This window comes from Paroedura picta, chromosome 10 (assembly GCF_049243985.1).
Source record: "Paroedura picta isolate Pp20150507F chromosome 10, Ppicta_v3.0, whole genome shotgun sequence".
Lineage (NCBI taxonomy): Eukaryota > Metazoa > Chordata > Lepidosauria > Squamata > Gekkonidae > Paroedura > Paroedura picta.
The window spans coordinates 67,669,651-67,684,444 of record NC_135378.1 but is presented as its reverse complement, the minus strand read 5'-3'; positions in this window follow the sequence as shown (position 1 = coordinate 67,684,444).

Sequence of the window (14,794 nt, the reverse complement as noted above, 5' to 3'; positions counted from 1 at the left end):
GGTGCACACAGGATGTGCAAGTCTATCCATGAATCCAGCGCCAATTAGAAATAATTAGAGCTGCTGGTAGTCTACACTGGGAGACTAAGGAAGAAGGACTCACAGAATACCTAGGCAACTCCTCTCCCTGCCCCATTCTCCAATTCTGCATTGTCGCTGCACTACAGAACCAACAGAAATTATGGGTGACAAATAGACCCATCATCCCTTGTTGGGTAACCATTGCACCTACATCCCTCAAGATGGGATGGAGATTAGATGAAAATGGCTCCTGAGTCATTCATTCCTTGGATTTCTAGGCTGCCCCTGTCTAAAAAGGGCTCAAGGCAGCTTACAACAAAAGGAATAATCGTATACAATAAAACATTTAAAATCTTAAAATTAAAACTACTGCAGTTGTCGTGTCAGAAGACAGAATAATAGGCTTAGCATTTCTGGGAGGGGAGTATGTCAGGCAGAAACCTGGGTGGGGGGGTTAGGCAGGCAGGCCCTTCCAGGTGGTAAGAGGCCTCAGCGGAATGCCTGGTGGTAGAGCAAAATCTTGCAGGTCCTTCGGAACGTTGGGAGTTCGATAACTGCCCGGATCCCTGGTTGGGGACAGGCACACTTCACTGGGGTTGGGGACAACCAACATGTTGGTATTTGCAGAGTGAAGAGCTCTTTGGGGGGTGTATATGGAGAGACAGTCCCAAAGTCATCTCACGCATATCTGCAGCATAGTTGGTTTACCCAAAGAATTTATATCTGTATTCCAGTATGGAGCTCTCCAGAAATGGGGCTGGGGGGGTGTTGAACATACAAGAAAATATTGGGCTGCATTTTAAATGTTATCTTAGGATAGATGGGGCTTGTGACAAATACAGATGTGAAGTCACCAAATAATTTAAGTAAATATTCAAACACTTTGGTCTGTTTGCCAGCAGGTGGCTCTAAGAGCATATGTTCTATGGATTCCAGCTGTATGCCTCTAGAGATAAACCTTAATAGGATTCATCCTACTTAAATGTGGATGAAATAGAATGAAAGAGGGTGGGGGAGCAATTTTAGAAGAATGCCTCCAAATCTTTGCCTTACATAATGTTCTTTTGTAGTGGCATCCTTTTAGAGTTTAGTTGCTGAGTGTTTCTGGGCTCCTTTGACTATTTTTTCCTTTTTTTCCTATCCTCCTTAAAAATGTCTTCTTTATCCCTCTTCCTTCACTCACTCCCATCTGTGAAGGTGCTTGTATGATTCATCCTGGAAACTACAGAATCTGACCATGTCCTGCAGCAATATAGGCTGGCAGCTTTAATAAAACAGTTGTTGCTAAACAATAGCACCCCTGTCTTGGTTGTTAAAACACCTGCGAGATTCTCAGTAAGCAGGAAATGTTGAAGTTACTTAGAAATGTAATTGTTTTGCTATCATTTTTAATATTGTACAGGCGTAACAAATGCCTGCGTGATAGGTAGAGCTGATAAGTCATGTTCAGAGACAGGAGTGAGGACATATTCAGACAAATGATGCAGCTATCTGATGGCAATTAATGATGAGACCAAAAAAAAAAACACCCCTGTTTCTGCATAACAGCCAAGAGAGCTCATATAACATGCTGAACATGACAGATCATTGTATTTCATTTGTTTGTTACTGTGCAAGACCTTCTGTCCAAATTCCTGGCTCTCATAAGCTAAGAGAATGTTCTGGACTAATCCACACAATCATTCTGCACATGGCCAGCCCTGTTTTTCATTAGTACAAGTTTCACTGTGTACTTGGAGAGCAAGTCCCAAGTCTACAAACCATTGCTCTGCTCATGCAGTGGCCCTTCTCTTAGGAGTTGTGTCATACCAGGTCAGATGGCTAGTCCATCGCACAAATGTTGTCTTCTCCAAGTGTCAGGGCTTTACTAAGATCACTAGCAGAAAGTTTTCCCAGGCCTGGTGTCAAATGGTGCTTTGAATTGTGCTGTACTTTTACTGATATCCTTGAAGCTGTACTTTTCAGAAGAAGCCTCACTGCAACCAAGACAAGTGACTTTTTTCCCTCCTCCATCTGCAAAAGACCAGGTTTCTTAAGTAGGATAGACATGACCATCTGTCCCCAAAATGGAATATCTGCCCAGACTGAATAACCAATAGGAAATTTATCTGTTCCACTTAATACTTCAGGTAAGGCCTAGGAGGAGGAACTGGTCTCATGGCTTAAGTGCCACTCAGCACTTAACACTCACTCAGGGCAGCTGTCCCGCCCCTGAGTGCCTCCTCTTCCAACCGGCTTGCCTGTCTGTCCAGTGGCTAGCCAGTCGCCTTCCATCCCCCACCCCTGACCCCTAAAAAGTCTACTCCTCATTTCGCTTCCCTCAGAAGCTGCAGATCTCTGCTGCATGAGAGCTGTCCCTGTCAGTGAGTTTCCTGCCCAGGGACCTCCAGCCTGCAGCCTTTCCAGGTCCGGGGGAGGGGGGAGGCAATTTTCAGAGTTCTTCCAGCCCCCCCCCCCAATCTAGCGCCCGTTGTATTCCTAAATGCAATGGGCTTTGTCCCTAGTATATATATTTCCTACTGATAAACATTGCCTTTCAGTTGATCTTAGCCTGGTTCTGGGATAAATTGCCTGCCCTTCTGGATGCTTGATTTGTTAATTTTCTCCAAGGCCTTCAGGCTCAATTGAAGAGTTTTCAGCAACTTGCCAAGTGTTCCATTTCTTAAGAGTGGTTAATAGCGTTCCCACAGATACCCAGTGCTTTTCCAGTCCTGTATGGCTGTTGTTCAGGATTCTGATGCAACCAGCAGGTAACTTCAAATCAGCGGATGTATAGATGAGGCAAGCATGTAATAAAAGTGCCTTTCGAAATGTTTCCCCCTCTCTTTCCTTCTCTGTCAAGACCTATTTTTTTTAAGTGCAGATAGACTTATTGCAATGCATGTGCACTTTAACAGCCATTCCCCCCCCCCTCGGTTTGTCCTGGACAAGTTGCTGCTCAGTTGGTTTGGAGTTCTTTGCTGCTTGGAACCAGACTGAATGCTGGCGCCTTCTGCTGGCACTCCTTCTGCTCTTCAGATGATGTTGTGTGTTTATGACTTGTCCTAAGCTGACCTTTCTGCTCCTACAGGGCAGAAAGCCCAGTTCCCCTTCTCTGTTTAGAATGTGAAGAGTCCTTTTTTTAGGCTGCATGTTGTTGATTAAATGTGCAACAGGAAGCTTTGGTTATAGTCCAGGAGAAGTTGTTTTTACAGGAAACTTATGTAGGCCGTGCGCATCCTGGAATGGAAAGTCAGTTTTTGCATTGGGTGTGAAGTTGACAAAAGCAGTTGCAAGCAGACTTCAGCTGTGGTAAGACTACTACTAGTAGTAGTGTGGTTTTCAGGAGATCTCAAGCTGTGTTGTAGGGTGTTGAACGAGCTTTACTCACTCTGGGACTTCTTGAGAACAAACGGATGAGTAGACAACTGATAAGATGCAACATGGGTTTATAATCATGGATTACAACGAATTTCAGTAAAGGCCATATTTTGAATTCTCCAAGGGCTGAAGTGTAAAAAACTTTGTTTTCTCCCACTTGACAACTGATTGCACCATGAAGGCTGAGGTGCAAGCAGAGAGCTCTTTCATTACTCCCCGGTGTAAGCAGCGAAGGAGGTTTTAGCAGGCCCTCGCCTTTTCTGTCACACAGCTGCTCTGATATCACAGATAAAAGTAGCCATGCACAGTCATGTGTCAAAGGAGAGATCTGCCAGAAACTGACTTGGTGGAAGGGGAGGATAAAGAGTCCTTTGAACGTATTCCGGAAGAGAGGCAGCTGAGGTTTCTGATAGGGGAGCAGAGCCTGGGGATTTGGAAATGGGTGGGGAGTTCCTGGGAATCGGACTGCAGCTAGCTGCTCACCCCCACTCTTCAGTATAATAACGGATATCATGGTGGAAATATTTGGCAAGAGAAAAAAGTATAGGAAGCAGTGGACTGCCCCAATAAGCCCTTGCACACCCTCTCCCCTAATTAACTCAAGTGGAGAATGCAAACTCCTGCCTTTGTTATTGTGCATTAGAGGCATTTGGGACATCTGTTTGGGGGCTGCCAAGAAGTTTGTACCAACTCTTAGCCCTTATTGGGCTTCCTTTGCAAAGGAGCTTTGGTCATGCAGTTACTCTCTGTAGCTTACAATCCATAAACTGCTAGAATAAAAAGTCTATATTGCTTTCTACCTTGTTTTGTCATTTTTCCCTAGGAATTCTGCCTGGAAATGTATTTGCCTCCTATGTAAACATTAACTTATACTTACTTGATGGTAACTTAAATGTACTTGGACTCCTCTGATTCAGATTTCACTGCCAAGCAGTGAACACATCTTGACTTCTGTCAAGCATGTTTTTGACACCTGCTTCAGGCCAGAGGCAGCCATATCTGAAGCAGAAGCTGGGAGTTGTAAAGGCTGAGCAAGATTTATGAACTTCTGCTCTGACCTCTCTTATTTCATCAGCAGACTAGTACCACACAGTAGGGCCAGGAGATCATAGGTGAGAGTTCAGGGAAAGGTTCACTGCACAAGCAACTGGACCATAATCAAACTGAAGTCCTAGGGAAGGATCATTGGGCTATGTGGAAATTCAGCCCCCCCCCCCAAAAAAAATTTGGCATTAATGTTCCAGTTTTCAGTTGAATGGGTAGGCTGCTGGATTCCCCTGAAAGCAAAGTCATTTTGTTTCATTGCTGCATTATGGACCACATATACAATGAGGTTCAACAGTTGTATTATTCACATTTTCTTGACAGTCACAGTTGACTCCATGCATAGAGCCAGAAGATAAATCCTGTGCTGTAATCTGGCAGTGAGAGCTGGTGTGGTGTAATGGCAAGAGTGTCGCAGGGAGATCAGAAAAATATGGATTCAAATCCCTGCTCTCTCCCAGGCCAGAGTCTTCTCCTATATCCAGGCTAATCCATCTCGTAGAATAGCTGTGAGAATGCCATGGGGGACTTACATATGCCATCCTGAGGTCCATATTCATGTAATTAACAAGTTTACTTAAGGAGGCCAGTACTGCCATCTATGTGTTGGTAATCTAGGTCGGGTACAGGTAGGATCCACAGAGGAAAGCTGACTAGATTTAAATTAGGCCACAGCTGAATGTCTGGTAGGGTCTTTCCTTCTGTCTTGTGGGCACCAGAGTTGTCTCAGCTTTGGATGAACTATTGGATAGTTCACAGTTCTCCTAGCTGAATGTTTTTTTGGAAGACCTGGTGGATAATTTTTTCCCCCTCACACAACCTCCATGTCTTATTACCTTCATAATGGAGGGGTGAGAATAAATTTTCTTCTATCACCCAATGGATCAGTTTGACCATGGAACTCATTGGTTTGTAGGCTGTGAATTAAACAAAAACAAAAAACAAAAAATCTCATTTGCTGTTTTTTCCTAAAGTACTCTCAATGCAGTTAGAGAATTTCTTATACTTTTAAAATCATTTGTTATTGCTGGTTTCTTCTGGAGCTCCCAGATTCTGGACTTTATTTGGGAGTACTGATGTTTGGAGTGTTCTTTTTTTTTTTTTCCTAAAGGGAGTTGCTTTTTTGGTATTTTGAGATTTATGGCTTTGAACCAGTCTGCTTTAAACAGAGGCTAAGAAATATGGTTGTGCTGTGCTGATTAGATGTCAAGAAAATGATGAATGGTGTCATTTTTTCATGGCACAGAAGGGCTTTCATGCTAAAGGTGTACAGTAAAACACATTGAAAAGTATGGATTGCTACTCCCAGATTGTAACTCTTGGACTACAGCCCTTCCATTTTATTAGTACTGTGACCCATCCTAACTGAAACTTCAGGAATGACCACTGGGGCTTTTCATAATCTGCTCTGTTTATTTCCTCTGCTTTTCTTCATTTTTCTTTCCTTCAGTAACCATTTACGATTTTGAAGTCTGCTGATCAATAGGCTTAAACTTTTGCATTGTAAAATTCCCAGAGAAACCAGTCAGCAAAAGCTGAGCCCCCATTTCATAATAAAACTACTCAAAATGTATACTCAAGGTAAAGAAAAATGGAGCTAGATACTTTCTGGGGTCCCATAGGCCTGCTCCCACTTACATTTGGTGCTGTCCTTCATGCAATAAAGGTCGCCTGTCAATGCAGCCATCCCCTGGCTCCATCTAATGGACAAATATGAAACAGGCCATGGAAAATGGGATTCATGGCCCTTCTGCGGAATGGTTTTGTGGGTCAGCCAAATGAGTGCTTGCTTTCTCCTACCTCCTGTGAGGCATACTGAGTGCTCACTGACACTGGATAGAGGCTTAATGAAAGTCCCAACAAAGGAATGAATAAGTAACTGCAGTTGCTGTGTCTTTTCCACTTATTTTTGTTTTCTTTTGCCATCAGGTGGCAGCTGACTAATAGCAAAACCACAGGGTATTCAAGGCAGAAGACATTGAGAGGTGGTTTGCTGTTGCCTGCCTCTCTGTAACAACCTTGGATTTTCTTAGTGGTCACCCATCCAAATGTTAAGAAGCACTGACCCTGCTTAGCATTTGAGGTTTGACAAGATCAGCCTAGCCTGGGCTATCCAACTGAAGGGGTCTTCACTTTACTTACCTGATGATTTTGAAGGGAAAATCTGAATATCTGGGGTGCAACATGCAACCTTCAAAATGTATATTCTTGAGCACAACCAGGTCCATTTTGTCCTGAATTCACCCTCCACCTTTTGGCTTTTCACAGTGACCAACAAAGAGGGTTTGTGGTCTGGGCACTTGGAGTGCCCAACCCCTTTAAGGAAATCCATTACCACACACACACCTTGAGGTTTTAGGATTTTTCCCATTAGTTTGCCACCAGTCACAGAGCCCTACTTTTAGCCCTACACCCTCCCCATGTATGCCCTGGTTGTATGTGTGTGTGTGTGATATGTTTGCAGACCAACTAGGCATGTAGGTGAATCTAGTATATTTTATTTCCTGAATTTATTTATAAATTGCTGGGATAGCAAAGGGTTTTCTCTGACAGTTATCTCTTTAGCTTTGAGGTGCCACCTGAAAGCAAGACCAGCCTAACCAGATTTTAAAACTCTGAAACAATGTCTCATGACCAAATATGCTGGGGGGTGGGGGTAGAATCTATGACAGGCATTTATCTAGGACCTATGAGGTAAAGTTTTGTGGTTTTATAGGATTGCTGGTCTTTGATTTCTCATTTACAGAGCAGTCCTAATCTTGATAGGTGGCAAGTGAAGAAATTTCACCAAGCCCCATAGGCTTAGGGCTACTTCTTAAACTAATCCAAAATATCAGGTATTAGACACATTTAAAATATGCAGACGTTTAAATAGACTGCCAGAGGCATGTGTGCTTCTGTGTTCCTAACTAAACTGGGCCATTCTCTTCTGCATTTAATGTTCTCAAAAGCCCTTAAAACCAGCCTGAAGAAAGATATAAGAGATGTAGTTCTGGGGCTTTTCTGACTGAATTATGATCATCCAGAGGGGAAAGTCCCTTCACATAATTTTTTTTAAGGATGCTAAATGGCTCAATGTAAGGCACATGTTTATCTTTTATATCGTTTTCCCAAAAAGCTAATAGGATTCAAGTGTTGGGTTATGTTCCGGCTATGTAAGTCTATCAGTGTAACTGAACTTGAAGCTCTCCCAGACAGGATAGAACTGGCACATTTACATCAGGCAGCCGAAAGGTCAAAGAACTGACAACCAACACTACCAGGAACAGCTTACATTACAGGATTGTAGCACAAGGGAAAGAGGCATGTAAGGACTACCTTAGTGTGTCCTTCATAATGCTCCCAAAATAGGTGGTGACTTCAAGGTGAAGATTTGGTGTTTGATGCTCTCCAGAAACACCCATTTACGAATGGCTCTCGTTAAAGCCCATTGCCCGTGGGAAGTGGTTGAGTCATAAAAGAAGGGAAAGCCATCTTGCCATTTGGCATTAAAAATCATATATTCCCTGCCTGGATTTTAATATGACATTAGGTGTTCCTTTCTTTTTAAATACTACCTGGAAAGTCATTGTATGTGTCTTCTTTTGCCTCAGTGTCTCTAAAGCTAGAAATGCTTTCTGCAAAACAAGCACCCCCCCCCCCAAAAAAAAAAACCAGCACTGTTGTTTGTCTCTACTGTTTTTCAGACTAGGAAGTACAAAATATGAAAGGCATCATTTTAGATGGGGGGGGGGGTGCTCGCTTCCCTGACTTTCAATGCCATTTAACAACTTATTTGTGCTTGTCTATGGTAGAGCAGATAGATTCGAGTCCAGCAGTGCCTTCGAGACCAACAAGATTTTCAAATTATGAGCTTTCAAAAGTCAAAGCTCCTTTGTTAGATGCCAAGATAGTCTTTAGGTTTCACGCAGCCCCGCCTCAAAGAAACAGATGCTGTGATTAGAACAGGGCATAGGGAAGCAGGAAGTATAGAGCCCTGATTTAACGCAATGGCATAATTTTATATTGGTATCAAAGGCCTTTGGATGTATGAAGTCCAAAGAACACCTTTTCAGAAACCTGCTTGATCTGCAGAAGCGTCCTTAAGGTTGTGGTGCATTTTTAAATCTGGGTTTAGCGTGGTTGCAATTCCACCACTAAATGATTTCTTGGATTTAGCAGAAGTTCCAAAGATTCCGTGTTGGATTCAAAAGCTTGAGTTGTTTTGCAGAGACTCTCAAAAGTTTGTGTTTTTTTTCCTTTTCTCATTATTTATTTATACTCTTTGAAGGGTACCCATTGTTGCTAACCTCCAGATAGGGTCTAGAGATCTCTCAGAATTGCAGCTGATCTCCTTATTACAGAGTTCTCCAGGATAAAATGGCTGCTTTGGATGGTGATTTCTCCAGCACTGTACCTTGTTAAGGTCCCTCCCCTCGCCAAATTCTACCTCAGCCTTTTGTACCACTGGGAAACCCTTGAAGCATCCTACAGGCTTCAAGAAACTCCAGAAGTGGCGAAATTGTATAGAATATGGTTGGGAAGCATAGCCAGGCATATGCTTTCAACTTCAGTGGCGGTTTTGTCTGGATAGGGACTAGACATTTGTAGCTCTAGTAAAGTTATAGTCCTCTGTTTCATGTTGGTGCTGTGACTCCACTGAATGTAAGCCGGACATGGACCTTTGGCCTACTGATAACAGCACCTCAACTACAGTGCCATTCTAGTAATATTGATACTGTAACATATGCTCATAAGTAATTCTGTGTATACTTCTGTAACTCTTGTTATTGTATCCTGTAACTTGTTAGTTTCACACATTTGAATTCTAGCCATCTTTCTGGTAAGCTAGGAAGATAAAAATTTTCAAACTTGAAACTTCAGAATATTTTATTGGTAGGGGAGGGAAATCCCATCCCTTTCACTACTCTGATTCATAGCTATTCTTCAAATTGCCCTACAACAAATTCCATACCATTTTTAACATCATTTAAAGCTAGTACAAGAATCTGTATTTATCAGAGATTGACAATACAGCTTTCAAAATATGTTGGATTTTTTTTAAATCTCATTAAAGTTCAGTATATGGTAGAAATTTCTTCATACTGCATATGAATGTTTAAGAATATTTTTGTAGCTTTGTCTAGAACTGAAGAACATTTTCTAATTCTCCAGATAGTAAGCAATACACATTGAGGAAATTTCATTCAAGTCCAGTTTTATATTGCTGTTTCAGTGTCATGGTTTTTGTTTTAACTTAGTAGGCTATTTTAACTTATAAACCACCTCAGGAAAACTGTTGAGTATGTGGCATATTTGATATATGTGTCCAATCAGGAGTCTGATTGAAGGATCTGCCCAATTTAAGGACCATTCCTGACTTCCCTTACAAAATATTGCATGCTCTGTTTGTCTGTGTACTCTGTTATTTTTAAAAGCACCAATTACAGCACTATATACCCAGTAGGAGGATCCTATAACCTATCCTGAATTCTCCTGTAGGTTCCACCCTCTCAGAGAAACCAGTCTGACCTAGCCAACTCTCTCAGTTCTGGCAGCAATGCAACGTTTCCGCCCCTTTTCGATTTTTGTGAAAGGCTCTAGGCCTTTGCAGACAGCACCTGTCAGGAAGTTTTATGACTGTCCACAAACATCCCTCCCAAGGACAACAGGCAGTATTATTATTTTTCTTTAAAAAGAAAAGTTATCAGAAATAAGTAAGGAAGATTACCAGTACCTGGTAATGACAAGAAAATGACTTTTATAAGTTTCGTTTTATAGCCGATAACGTCAACATCTCCAGCCGACTGTTTCCCCTGTCGGTTGGTATAATCTTTATAACCTGCACCTGCTTTGACACCAGTAAAAAAAGAAAAAAGAAAAAAAGAGTTCTTGCCAAATCATGAATGTGCCAAAACAATTGATTTTTTCTTCCGAGCACGTTGTGAAAGCTGTTCGCCTACACGTCGGTGGAAGTTTTCAGTAACTAATGTAACAATTTCATCAAGTATTTTATGGTAACAGCTTCAAATGGAAAGGAAGAAACCTAGCCTCTGTTTTATGGTCCTTACAGTGTGATAATCGACTTAATAACTAGTAAACAATCAGATGAATAAACTGTACTGCCCTAAATGTAGCTTTGGTCTTCTAAAAATGTCCAATTGAATAGGCCTAAGAAAGATATGGCAGAAATGCTGCTAGTATATGAGATTACCATTCGAGGAATGGTAGAGGACAGGAAGGCTTGGAGGATCATTGTCCATGGGGTCGTGATGGGTCAGACATGACTTCGCACCTAACAACAACATATGAGATTGCAGCCAGCACAACCCAACTCAGCAATGCTCAGGGAATGGGCTATATCATGCACGTTACTCATATTTTGCTATCCCATCCCTTTTGTTTTGAGTAATTTTTCTTTCAACCAAAACTATTTCTAGTCTTATCCCTACCCCCCACCCCGGGTTAAAAGTGGACTGTAAAAGTGCAGAGGGAGAGAGAGTATGGATGGAGTAATTGAGATTCCTAAAGGAACTGCCCCAGTTCCAAAGAGCGGAGCTCTTCCACCAGGTTGAGGCCAACAAGTCAGGTTGAGTACAACCAGTCAGGAGGATATCATCAATAGGACACTCCTCTGTAACCCTCTCCCACTCTGGACTGAGAAGAGAGTAAAGCTGTTCAGTCGCTAAATCTGGCAAGTACAGTGTGCTAGTTCATTCAATGTTTCTTAATTGTCATTAATTGTTTAATACTGTCCATTGTTCATGTTGTAAACTGCCCTGAGATGGCTGTGCCGAGATGGTGCAGCGCAGAAATTGAATAAATAAATTAAATAAATAAATTTGTGCCCCTTTATGCTGTGCTTTATGGTCTACCCCACTCCACTGTATAGAGCAGGGTTTCTCAGCTAGGGTTTCATGAAAACCTGTGGTTTCTTGACAGCCCTGGAAAGGTTTCCTGAATGGGCGGTAGTTATGTATTTAAAAAAATTGGTTGTATATGCTCCCCCCCCCTGCCAAAATGGCCACCCCTGAAGGTGCCCCGGATAGGTATGTACACCTATTGGAAGGTGTCCTGTATAGGTGTGTACACAGCAATGCTTCCCAACCATATTCTGCACAGTCACCCCGCTTCTGGGGTTTCTCAAAGCCTGAAGAATGTTTCAGGGGTTTCTCAACAGTAAAAAAGTTGAGAAAGGCCGGTATAGAGATACAGTGGCAGGCAACATTTAAATCTTACCCACATACATATATAAAAATATGTCTTTATGTCTCTTTTGATCTCAGTCAAATTGAAAACCTTCCAGTTTGCAAATCATACAGAAAGACATACACAAGTGCTATGCTGCCCCCCCCCCAATCTTTAAAAAATTCCCAAAGTACTATGGCCAGCAATTCTTTCTAGTGTCCATATAATAACTATACAAAGGCTCTAAATTAGAAACAAATCAAGAGGGTAATATGGGGTCTCTAGCCCAGTATATTTTGTCTTATAACAGTAGCTTATTATTTTAAAAGAATAGGTGCTATTGCAATTAGACATTACTTTGGAAAATTTAATTCAGATATTTTGCTGAACATATAAATTTTTAAATTTGGGTAAATCAGAGAAATAGATCTCAGTTGTGAGGAAAAAATTACAAGCAATCCAGTTCACCTTATACTTATACCCCTTAAATCTTATGCATGGCATTGAAATCTTTTCTACTAGGTGGATATTTCGCTCATTCATAAATCTTTTTGATGAATCTATGCATCACTGACCTGTACCTATAAGTCTTTGATTTACTAGAATAAAGGTGTTGTGTTGTATTTTTCTTATTTCCCCAAGGAAGAGCAATGCTCAAAATTTATCCATGTCATTATATGACTGACATTATTTGAATAATATTTTCGCAGCTTTAGTGCTTTCCCCCTTTTTGTTTTTGCTTGCAGCTGATATCATGAGACCAGCTGTTGGCAGAAAGATTATTGAGTATGGGTGTCAGTGATGTCTAAAGACTTATTCTCTAATTCTACATGCATTCAACTTGCAGTGTAATTCTGCAGATTTCCAAGAACTTGTTCTCAGGAAGTATGTTTATTATTGCAATCTAGAGCTTTTGTTTTTTTTTTTCTGGCTTGCTATTCATTATCCTCATTCCCTGTTCTTTCCTGTAAATCATGTTTCCTGTACCTATCTAATGACTTGTGTCTTATATCTCAATAGTCCTATTTCATTATTTTATTATTATTTATTATAATAGTAATAATTAGCATACTCTGTTAACACTTGCCCCTCTCAAACCAATTCTTACGGCCTGGAAGCAAGTAATTCTCTTTGATCTGAGCACGATTTACATCTCAAGCTTAGGACTTTTACTTTATTTGATCAAAACATCAATCATGCTCGTGTATTTTGTTGCTCATGATTAAGATGCTTAATATGCCTTTTCTGTTGCAGACTATCTCCTTGTTTAAGCAGGTGGGAGTCTTATCTTTGCTAGCCCTGGCTAGGATTTGGATGAGAGACCACCAGGGAATTCCAGGGGGGCAGGCAGAAGCAACGCTCCTCTGAAAGGCTCTTGCCTTGTAAACCCCACGGGGGTCCCCATAAGCATGCTGTGACTTGATGGCACTTTACACAGAGCGAGCTCTTTTACATGCTAACCATGTGAAGAGGCAATATTCATCCCTATACTGAAGCCATTATCTTCTACGAATGCTGCTGCAGAAATCCCATTCCTCTGCCAACCACAGGATGCTGAGCAAGAGCTTTCCCCATAGATCTCAGGGTCCAGGAAGGCCCTATAAGAGGAGATGTGCTTCTGTAAGATATCACGGTCCTGTACTACTTTGGGATTTCCCAGTCATCATCGCCCAATTTTGAAGTTGGATTGGAAACAAGACACAGTCCAAAAATCAGAGTGGCAAGTTCTCTACCATTCCCTCCAGTTGGGAGATGAGCTCTACTATCCTAAGTATGGCGCCATTGAGTGCTTTATTACATGATAGCCAGTTTATGAAGGCAAAACGTCTCGGTTTCAGCAGAAAATCTCCTTATCTTATGCACGGCCATCAGCTAAAGCATTATTTTTTCCAGCCCTGATAGATTGCTGAGATGGAAAGCTGGATCTGAGCCCAATTACTGAAGGGCACTTTCTTCATTGATTGCTGGCTGGTTTTTCTTTCAGCAATCTCTTCTTCCCTTTCCTGACCTGCAGTTCCTTCCTCTCAAGTCCTTTCCAGTATGTCAATAGAAGTCACACCTGTGCTTGTCCTTCCCTCTTATGTGCCTCTGTGTACTAGTTTCCGCAGGAGACAGATGAAGCCTACCGTGCTTGTGCTAAGTATAAGGGCATAGTCTTGCAAATTCTTGTTACAGTATTCCAAGTCAGATGACGGATGATAAGCCCACATGCACATCACAGATACCTGTTACCCGATCTCATCTAGGCATCGTTTTTCGGCCTTTTGGCTCAGATCAAGGGTGATCTCATGTAAGAGGCTAGAATGCTGGGTGATTAGCAGAACTACCGCATAGGAATGCTTTCTCTCTCACTGGGTTTCGACAGAAAGTTAGCAGAACTAATGCCATTAGGCTGGACTCCGTCCAGGGATAGAATACATACCAAGATCGCTTCCCCTGGAGAAAATGCCTTGGAGGGTGAACTCTTATGGCATAATACCCCACAGTGGCTCTTTCCCAGGATCCATTCCAAATTCACCATGAATTTCCCATCCTGGAGTTGGCAACCCTACCCCCAGCAGCCATGGACATTTTTTTTAATCTCCTTTGTCATTCTCTCTCATTAGACATGATGGTTTCCAAACTGAAACACTTTCAGATAACTGTACCACAGATGGATCCTGCTTTGTCTGATGTCCTGCTCTCTAGCTTATTTAGTGTCTCAGTTAATTCAGTCCTGAATTGCAATAAAATACACAATATTCAGGGTTCACTGAGCACCTATTCTTTTTCTTTCTTTCTTGTGGTCAGAAAAGACTTTTGCAAGCACATATATAGCTGCTTGTCCACCAGAGCTTGTTTTCAGGCTGTCATGTGTCTTGTATGAAATTGGGATACCATTCTAGGAAAACATTTAGGTTCATCTAGGGTTTTGGTTATGAAAGACAGCAGATTCTGGGAAGTAGCTGAACTGGTTGTTTACTTCATCCCTACAAGCACTGCCGAGTTAGCGTTAAACTAAAACAAGCAACGAATGTTATTGCTCTGAGCCATAGGATGGCAGGGAAGTACTTATTGCCAAGGTCTTGATGAAAGCCAGATAACATGTTGTAACAGTTACATAAAAGGATCCTTGTGAAGATCTGTGAAGCCTGATTAGTGGAGTAGATGTAAACATATTTCAGTGGTTATTTATTTTTTTTAAATCTCTGTGCCCCCTTCC